This window comes from Adiantum capillus-veneris, chromosome 23 (genome assembly GCF_014529385.1).
Source record: "Adiantum capillus-veneris isolate H3 chromosome 23, ASM1452938v2, whole genome shotgun sequence".
Lineage (NCBI taxonomy): Eukaryota > Viridiplantae > Streptophyta > Polypodiopsida > Polypodiales > Pteridaceae > Adiantum > Adiantum capillus-veneris.
Window position 1 is genome coordinate 80601482 of NC_140953.1, and position 10458 is coordinate 80611939.

At 42.1% G+C, this 10458-nt stretch overlaps 1 pseudogene; it reads left to right on the top strand.

Moving 5' to 3' along the window:
• Nucleotides 1-3080: 3080 nt before the first annotated feature.
• LOC147428057 (uncharacterized) lies at nt 3081-3647 on the top strand (annotated as a pseudogene).
• Nucleotides 3648-10458: the final 6811 nt, after the last annotated feature.

Sequence of the window (10458 nt, forward strand, 5' to 3'; positions counted from 1 at the left end):
TTAATCTGATCAAGAATCTTTGCATGATTCTTAGGGTTGTGATTAGTACTCATGCGAGCTGTCATTCTATATCGTGAGCAATCCTGAAACAGAGGTGACATAAAAATTAGCAAAGTGTCTAGATTGTAATGTATACTTGGTCCTGCAAACCTTCAATCGGCAAAGTCACGGACTATGGAAGCCATGAGCAGGGAACCAGAAAAAGGGTCTAAAAGGGTCCACCTAACAACAGTCTACCAATAAAGGATTTACAGACTGTGGGTCCAAATTAGAGCTCCATTCCTAAGATAATTTCATAGGCCAGTATCCCGGTTTCCCCCGGAAAGGAAAAACCTTATGTATAGGATGTGTGTGTAGCTGTTTAAATCTTAACTAATAAGACATAATTGAATTTTTACATTCAAAAGAAAGCTGGCCAAGGAATAATGAACAGATATGTACAAAAATAACTCAGTATCAGAATTATTAAGGTACAATGATTGTATGAAAGAGATCCTCTTTCAGTAAGACCAGTAGTAAAAGAACTTCCCCGTTCCTCAGTGAGTACTTCATTAAAGTAAGGTTGCTTGCCAAAGAAAAGAAAACCCTCCAAGATAGGATAGAGTCCTTACCTACATCCATCCAAACAAGACAACAATTTAGTTAGCCTTGGATGTGTTTTACAGGTATTAATGGACCGTATCAATTGTTATCCATGTCCATCTTATAGGTTTTAGTTACTTTAGACAAGCTAGGTTATTCATTTAGACTTGGTATGTTTAGCAGTCTTTTCTAATTACTTCATAAATGAGTGTTACAGTTTGTTCCTAAATGGTAAAGTCCATTACGAGTCAAACTATTTCGAGAGCCATAGCTCAGTAGCTATGTAACCATATACTTACCTGCAGACTTTAGCAATCCCATGGTATCAAAGGTACCCCTTTTTTTGACAAAGGGATGTGAAATCCAACTACGTTTTGTCAACCAAAAGGTATCAGATGTGTGTGTGTGTGTGTGTGTGTGTGTGTGTGTGTGTGTGTGTGTGTGTGTGTTCTTGCATAACCAGATGCTTGCCAAGATTGTGGAGGAAAGAAGAAGTCCAAGAGTTGTGTGTGTGTGTGTGTGTGTGTGTGTGTGTGTGTGTGTGTGTTCTTGCATAACCAGATGCTTGCCAAGATTGTGGAGGAAAGAAGAAGTCCAAGAGTTAACGAGGCTTGGGCCGTGGCTGTAAGAAGGAGCCAAAGGGTATTCAACGTGGACGAAAACTAGGAGAAGGAAGGGGTGACAATTGGGGATGCTTGCACATATGTGAAACCATTACCGCCCCCTGCATGTACATGTCTCCGGGGTGCCAGCTTCTAGCCCTTCAAAGTAAGAGCATTGTGTGCATGGTGAAGCAGAGAGTTGACTGCAATAAGGAGCACATGGAAAAATGATAAGGGTTGATGGATATAGGCCCACTTTACTTTTGTTATATCAAATTTCTAGATTCCTTTTGTATCGCCTCGCAAAGTTAATTGGCACTTAGAACCTAGACCAAGGACGTCTAACCTAGATCGAGCAAAATCTTTCATTGATTGGCACTTAAAACCTAGACCGAGTAAGTGTGTTCAGCTTTGCTTTTGCATTTGGCTTCATTAAAGGGAATTTCAAGTGATTCCTCTTCAATCTTAGGCAAAAGTGGCATCCAATTCCAAGGACTAATTAATGCAAGGGGCGAGGGTGGTCATGTGAGGTGTGAGTGAAGCAGGACAAACTACAATGCATTCAATGTTGAGTAAGGGGCAAGGTTGTGTGAACGAGGAGGAGATGCGTTGAAACAATTGGATAGGAGAACTTTGCACAATCTTATTGCACCTGCTAACCCCACCTTGGACGTAATGCTCGTGAAACTTGTTGCGATCGGCATGTTGATCAGCGTTGGCATTGAGCTACCCACTGCTTTGGCTGATTTGTATTTGTTATTTATTACTAACATTTGCCATGATTGGCAGTCTTGATCATGCTCTAGTAATTAGGATCTTGGTCATCCACTTGATCATCGGCACAGATGATTGTGAGAAGGGATGCCAACGAGGACTCCATGTTCTAGCTCCGTTCTCAATTTCCCTGCAAGTAGGACATGTTGTGTGTACTAAAGAGAGAGAGAGAGAGAGAGAGAGAGAGAGAGAGAGAGAGAGCTTCTTCATCTTGTCTGCATTGCTTCAAGGGTCAATGGCATGAGCATATACACCACCATACCAGTCGCCCTCATACTGCAGTTTGTATTTTCCGGGTGTGAAAGAGCTATTGTTGCTATTGTTATTCGTTGTACGATGGTGCAGAGCTTGGTGGAAGGGGCATCAATACATGCAGCACTAAGAGAGAGAGAGAGAGTTATGGTCTACATGCAGTCAATAGTGCGACAAAGTAGAGCATAGAGGAGGGTTGCATTGTGAGATGGGCAAGAGAGAGATTGATCTTTTTTTCATCGTAAGAAGGGAAGCAATGGTGTGCAGGGGTGCTATGTAGGAGGGGTGATTGCAACTGCGGGGCTATAGCTCTAGGTTTATTCCTTTCTAGTTTGAAGAAAATTTGAACATTAAAATAGTGTGTGGCACCGCGGACTATTTTGAGGGCTTTAGAGGACCTACAAGCTATGAACATTGCCGTGGACTATTTTGAGGGCTTTTGAGGTGGACCATAGGAAGCGAGTACCTGCAGATTGTGAGCCATATTATTTTGATTTTTAGACACTCAAAAAAGTCTTCAAAACAATGCACGAAAACATGGGCTGTTTTTGGGGGATTCTAGGTGGGTGATTGAAACAAATACGTGTATGCATGTGCCATACTATTTTGTGATGAAAGGTTAAGTGGTATCACTCCTCACTCAAGTCATCAAAGTTTTTGGGTGGATGGACAGTCATAGCATGGAAAGTCACCTTCCAAGAGCACCAATTGGTAGGAGGAGAGCCAGAGCAAGCAATGGTTAGAGAGTAAGCTTGGAGTCTACCTGTAGTAAAAGTACGATTGGGCACAACTATATAAAGTTTGGCTGAACAAAATCAGTTCAAGTAGGGAGAGTAATGGGAGAGGGCTACAATTACATACACAAGAGTAATGAACATAGGGGGGGTGACTTTGGCTTCCTTGCTTTTGTCTCTACAGAAGCATCAACAACAATTGCAGAGTGAAGTAGCTCGTCAATGGTGTCCATCCACTCTCTTCCTGTATTTTTGGTAGTAGGAGCTCACATTAATCCTAACATTGTCAAAAATTGGTGTAATTAAAAGTGCCCTCCAAGCGCGAGGGGATGATGCGTATACATCCAACTCTTCCTACATGAGCAAGTGCATCGTCAAAATCTGTGGTCACCCAAGTGGTGGTGTTGGAAGAGGAACCAAATACACTAGGTGGGGCTTGAAGGGGTGGGTGAGAAGGAGAAGGGGTGGCTTTAGAGCCTTCTAACTCATTAGGTTCATAAGAGAATGAGGGAACCCTCAAAGGAGACAAGGCAAATAGTAGGGACCTGGTTGCAAATTCTCTCACATGCAAATTTTCTCCAAGGGTTGTGGCCATGAATGGGCTCTTCAATGATGGAGATGGGCAGATCAGACTTGGAAAGTTCAAGAGGTCACGGTAGATGGGAAGGTCCATTGGATGCTATTATTAATGCAAAGGTCATAATAAGAAATGGTTTAGAAGTCAACCAGCTTGAGGCATCTACAAACAAGGACCCCATCATTTTGAGACATTATTTTGTGATGGACCTAGTTAAAAATAATTTCATTTTTCCAGTTGCAAAAACCCTAATCCAATGGGTGTAGCTATGATTGGTTTCTTTGTGGGTTATGTGATTATTAATGCAAAGGTCATAATAAGAAATGGTTTAGAAGTCAACCAGCTTGAGGCATCTACAAACAAGGACCCCATCATTTTGAGACATTATTTTGTGATGGACCTAGTTAAAAATAATTTCATTTTTCCAGTTGCAAAACCCTAATCCAATGGGTGTGTAGCTATGATTGGTTTCTTTGTGGGTTATGTGATTGTTTGATAAGACCTGACCTATAGATCAAATGAGTATCCTTTTTCTATCTATATGGAAGAATGAAGATTGTGATAGTTTTAACGCAATGAGCATAGGAATCAACATTTGATGACAAGCAATGGCAAGCCACATGGCTAGGGGGCCAAGTTCCAACTAGTTTCAAGAGAGAAAAGTAGGCTTGAATTCCTTTTGTAAATGCTAAAGGAGATGTTTATCATTGAAAACTATAATACAAAACCTTCATATTATCAAAGTACCATGATTGAGCACCTTGGCTGCGGGCTTTGAGGGAGATTTACCTCTTATCTTCCATGGGTTGACAAAAATACACATTACCACCAGTACTACTGTGTTTTTACTAATTATTGTAAGAGAATTGTCTTTCTTTATCGAGAGAGAGAGAGAGAGAGAGAGGGTTGTTACCATATACATGTGGTAGTGATGTGTGTGAACACACTAGGACCGCCGGGGCATTTTTTCCCTCTTTAGGAGGTTTTTTCCCCCGTGCATTGTATATACGCCCATCACTCTAGGGCTATCTATCTTTCCATTGCACACTAAGTAACATACTCTCTATTGTGTGCCTTGAGCTTCCTTCGTCTTCTCCAAGCTGTGTGTGTTTCTCTGCAACCCTAATTCCAACAAATGGTATCAGAGCAGGGCACGTCCTCCCGGGTTTAGTCACCAGCTGCTCCAGCACACACCTGCTCACTTTCTCCGATTTCAGTGAGCTTTGGCGAGCGTTCGCAGGTCGACAAATAATTTGGGCAAGTTCGAAGAGCTTGGTCTGCTCAGAATTTTGATTTGGGCTCATTTTGGCCTCCGTTTCCACTACAGGCAGTACTGCACAGGCTATTTCGTCATTTTGTGCAGAATTTTTGTCAGTGCCGTTTTCTGCATAACAGGTGCCTTATAGTCTTTCTACGGTTTGTGCTATATAGCACAGGTTGTTCCCGCTCCATTTCTCCTATTTTCGGGCAGTTTTCACATCAGGTGCAGCATTTACCATGGCTGACAACAACAACACAGATGTGTTCAAGATGTTTGCTACTGAGGACAGGTTGGATGGGGACAACTACCCTATGTGGGCTTATATGATGCAACATGTTCTTGTGTCAAAAGGTGTCTGGAACATGTGGCTTATATGATGCAACATGTTCTTGTGTCAAAAGGTGTCTGGAACATTGTGCAGGGCATTGATGTACGTCCTAGTTCTGAGGATGTAGGTGATGTTGAGGATGTTGCAGGTCTTGCTGCAAGGATTGCAGCTGTTAGAGTTGTTTTGCCTACGGCAGAACAAGCTCCTTGGGATGTTAAGGATGCGCAGGCTCATGCATTGATTGCGTTGTCTGTGAAGCGCACCATTGTTCCTCACATCCATTCAGCAAAATAGGCTTGGGATATTTTAGCAGGTCTTTATGCAAGCTGCAATGAGGCTAAAATTGCTTTGCTGCGTAAAGAGCTGGAGTCGAAGATTATGCATGAGGAAGATGATATGGACACTTTCCTTGCTAGTGTCAAGGATATCAATGAGCAGCTTATTTCTGCAGGTGAAGCCATTTCAGACAGTTCCCTTGTGCAAACTGTTCTTGATGCCTTACCAGATTCCTACCAGACTTTTGCTAGTACTTGGAGACTGATGACCCAAGGAAATCCTGAAGTTGTCAAGTTTGATACATTATGCACATTGCTGTTGCAAGAGTCACTTTCCAGAAAAAACAGGACTAGGCAGCGTGCAGTTGAACAGACTTTTATTGCTTCTCAAAGAAAGGGTGGTAACAGTAATGCAGCCACTTCTTATGGTTCTGCTGCGAGTGGCAAAAATTATGTTCCTAATGCTTCTGCTGGCAGCAATTCGTCTGGAAATTCTGGTGATAAGGGCAAAAAGAAGATGCGTTGCCATTATTGTAAAGCCAATGATCACTTGATCAAGTCGTGTCCTAAGTTGAAGACCAAAGAGGCTTCCACTACAAATGCAGCCATTAATGAGTCTTCTGTGAAAGGAGACTATGTTGCTTATGTTGATGCAGAATGGGCTTTTAGCGCAGAGTGCACTTACAATCCTGTTGTCCATGATGCATGCTTGCCAGTTGTTGCTGCAGATTCACATGTGTGGTATTTCGATAGTGGACAAAGCACATTACCTCACATCGTGAATTGTTTACCTCTCTTGAGTCTGTGCCTCATGGGAATTCAGTCACTTGTGCCAACAACGCCTCTTATCCAGTTCAGGGAGTTGGAAAGATTGTGCTCACTACTGCTAATGGCAGTTCCTTCACACTTGTTGATGCACTTTATGTACCTGGGATCAAGAAGAATCTCTTGTCTATATCGGCACTTGCTAGACTTGGACTTGTAGTCAAATTTGTGGATGACAGATGTACAGTTCATGATCTCAGTTTTGGTGATGAAATTGTTGCATCTAGCCTTTTGTGTCGTGGGCTGTATAAGCTCACTTTGTATCACAAGTGTGGAAAAAATTTTGCAAATGTTGTTGCAGATTCAAGGGCTATTTCAGATGTAAAACTTTGGCATGCACGTTTTGGTCATCTGAATTTTGCCAGTTTGCTGCGTTTGCAGAAATCTGATATGGTTGCTTCTTTGCCGCCTCTTGAAGCACCTGTCAAACATGTTTGTGAAGGCTGTATTTTGGGTACGATGCAGCGTTCTAAATTTCCAAAGGATGGTTCAGTTCGGGCCACATGCAGGTTGCAGCTTGTGCATAGTGATGTTTGTGGGCCCATGCAAACTCCGTCCTTGGGCAATTACCTGTACTTCGTGACTTTCATTGATGCTTACTCCAGGCATGCATGGGTATTTCCACTTAAAGCGAAGTCCAAAGTTTTTATGTGCTTCAAACAATTTCTGGCTATGGCTGAAAATGTCTCGAAATGTACTATGGGCACCCTCCCTTCCGATCGAGGGGGGAAGTATATGTCTCATGAATTTAATGCATTTCTGGCTAGTCGTGGGATAAAACACCAATGTACAGTGCCTTATACGCCTCAGCAAAATGGTGTTGCTGAGAGGAAAAACAGGTCACTTATGAAAATGGCACGATGTATGGTCAAAAGTCAAGCTTTGCCGCATGCTTTTTGGCTTGAGGCCATCATGTGTGCCACTTATGTACTTAGCAGGTGTCCTACGAAAGCTTTGCAGTCTATTACTCCATATGAATCATGGCATGATAGAAAGCCTTCTATTGAGCACATGCGTGTTTTTGGCTGTTTGGCATATGCTTTGGTGCCACAAGTGCAACGCAGAAAGTTAGATGATAAGGCTGTCAAATGTATTTTTGTTGGTTATAGTGCTGAAAGCAAAGGTTACAGGTTGTATCATCCGCAAACAAAACGTATTCTGGTTTCTCGGGATGTAGTGTTTGTGGAAGATTCTATTCAGCCCTTGCTGTCATGTACTAGAGACAGTAATGTAAGCTCACAGGACATTTATGACACTTTGTTGCCTCTTTTCAATGGTGGAAATACGAATGTAAGTTCCAATGAGGCAAATGTACAGACTATGGGGGTTTCTGAAAATGTTTTAGATCAGCCTATTACTGATGCAGATGTACATGATGTACTTGATGAGGAAAGGGCTGAAAATGAGCAGGCTAGAGGTATGCCAAAATGGCTTGTGCACACTTTGTGTGACAGTAAATTGGATGCACCTTTATCTAGTCGTACTCGTTCAGGCTCTCGCCATGCATCTTATGCATCAGATTTTTATGCTTTGGCTGTGTCTAGTTTACATGATGTTGAGGAGCCTCTGTCTTTTGATGAAGCACAGAATTCAGAAAATTGGATGGCTGCCATGCAATCAGAATATGATGCACTTATAGAAAATGACACATGGACTTTATGTGATTTGCCTCCTGGCAGAAAGGCCATTGGTACGAAGTGGGTTTACAAGTTGAAACGCAAGCCGCATGGTGAGATTGATCGGCATAAGGCTCAACTTGTTGCAAAGGGTTATGCACAGCAAAAAGGCATAGATTATGAAGAGACTTTTTCTCCCACTTGTCGTATGAATACTGTGCGTTTTATATGTGCATTGGCAACTCATTTTGGTTGGGATGTAAATCAATCAGACATTGTTACAGCTTTCTTGAATGGTGACATATTTGAGGAAGTTTATGTAACGCAGCCTCGCGGTTTTGTCATAAAAGGACAAGAGGACAAAGTGTGCAAATGTAACAAGGCTTTGTATGGGTTGAAGCAATCTCCTCGTGCTTGGTATGAGAAAGCTGACACTCATTTGGTCAAACAAGGCTTTCGTAACAGTCCAACAGAAAGCACATTGTATGTAAAGTGTGAGGGTGATGTATTTCTCATCGTGGTTCTTAATGTTGATGATTTACTGATCACTGGACCAAATGAGAGACATATTGCTGAATTTAAGGCTGATTTGAATGCTATTTTCAAGATGAAAGATTTGGGGCTGTTGCATCATTACTTGGGTATACAGTTTAAGCAGTGTGATGGTGGTATTGCCTTGTGTCAGAAAAGTTACATAGAGACATTTCTATGTAAGTTTGGACTTGAGGATTGCAAACCTATTGCCACTCCCATGGAAACAAGTTTGAATTTGAGTCTACATGATGCTGGCAATCCTGCTGATGTCACTCTTTACCAAACTTCTGTTGGCTGCCTCATTTATGTATGCAACACGAGGCCGGATATTCTGTTTGTAGTCTCACAGGTCAGTAGATTTATGCATAGCCCAGGGTCTAAGAATTGGCAGGCTGTCAAGAGGATTTTCCGCTACCTTAGTGGCACTTTACATCTTGGCTTGTTTTATCCCAAGGGGGGATCATTGCCGCCAGACTTACATGCTTTTTCGGACTCAGATTGGGCTGGTTGTTTTGACACGCGAGTGTCCACAAGTGGTTTTTGTTTCATGCTTGGCAGTTCATGTATATCATGGTTGAGCAAGAAGCAACCTACTGTGGCCACTTTGAGTTGTGAGGCTGAGTACAGGGTAGTCTTCACAGCTAAGGTTGAGTGTGTATGGCTCAGACGCCTTATGGCTGATTTGGGTGTTGGACAGGACACTGCCAACACTATCTACACTGACAGTCAGAGCGCATTGGCAGTTGCGAGGAACCCAGTTTTTCATGCTCGCACAGAGCACATTGAGGTGCATTACCACTATGTCAAGGAGAGGCTCTCAGCAAGAGAGATCAGCTTGGCTTATGTGCCAACACAGGACAACCTTGCAGATCTTTTCACAAAGGCATTGTCTCGTGAGAAGCTTGAAGCTTTCTGCAAAGCTTTGGGCTTACTCCCCTTTGTGGACTGATCTTGTCCTCAGAGCATGGCACTTCCCTTTACTCATGTGCCAGCTCTCGTTCACCGCATCACTCCAAGGGGGATTTGTTACCATATACATGTGGTAGTGATGTGTGTGAACACACTAGGACCGCCGGGGCATTTTTTCCCTCTTTAGGAGGTTTTTTCCCCCGTGCATTGTATATACGCCCATCACTCTAGGGCTATCTATCTTTCCATTGCACACTAAGTAACATACTCTCTATTGTGTGCCTTGAGCTTCCTTCGTCTTCTCCAATCTGTGTGTGTTTCTCTGCAACCCTAATTCCAACAAGGGTCTATTCATGTTTGGATGATATCTTGGAATGTCAAACTTTCAAATTCAATGTTATATTTGGTTTTTGAAGAGAGAGAGAGAGAGAGAGAGAGAGAGAGAGAGAGAGAGAGAGAGAGAGAGAGAGAGAGATGCCAAGAGAGCATACAAGGGAGTGGCTAGAGTAGAGGCACGCATGTTGGTTGAGGAGAAAAGGGTTGCAAGGGGCACTACTATGAGAGGTGTGTCTTAATCATTTGATAGTGAATTAGACCAATTGCTCATATTGAATAATTGAGCCAGTAGGACCACATCTTTCCCAAAAAATCTCCTAATCAAAGAAAATCAAGGCATACTTAATATTTTGTCCACTTTATAGATCAAAAGTTGAAGCATTTTTTGACCTATTTAGACAAAATTTATACGATTTTGCATGTTTTCTTCAAGAAAATAACTACTACTCAGTTCAAGGCATAAACTCATAATGCCTCATGCAAGTGTGTCAATGTCTATTGTGTAATTGTGCTACATGTGAGCTACAAAATTAACTAATTATTGTAGTAATCCATAGCTCATTTATCCTTTTGTATGTACATGTTTCAATTGTCTCTTAAAGCTTTGGAATGGCTACAAAAGTGGCCTTGAAAAAAAAAAATTGAGTGGCTTTGCTCGGTATTTTCTTTCCTCGAGAAAACTTGCTCGATGTTTGGTAAAACTCAAAAAACTACGACTCATCACATATCACAAATACTCCATCCAAGGCTCCACCCAAAGGTAAGAAATCACAACCAAGATCCAATAGAATCCAATCACAACCACGAGTGGTACAACTTCCAAATGGATACCTCCTCTTCTACTACAAAAGCA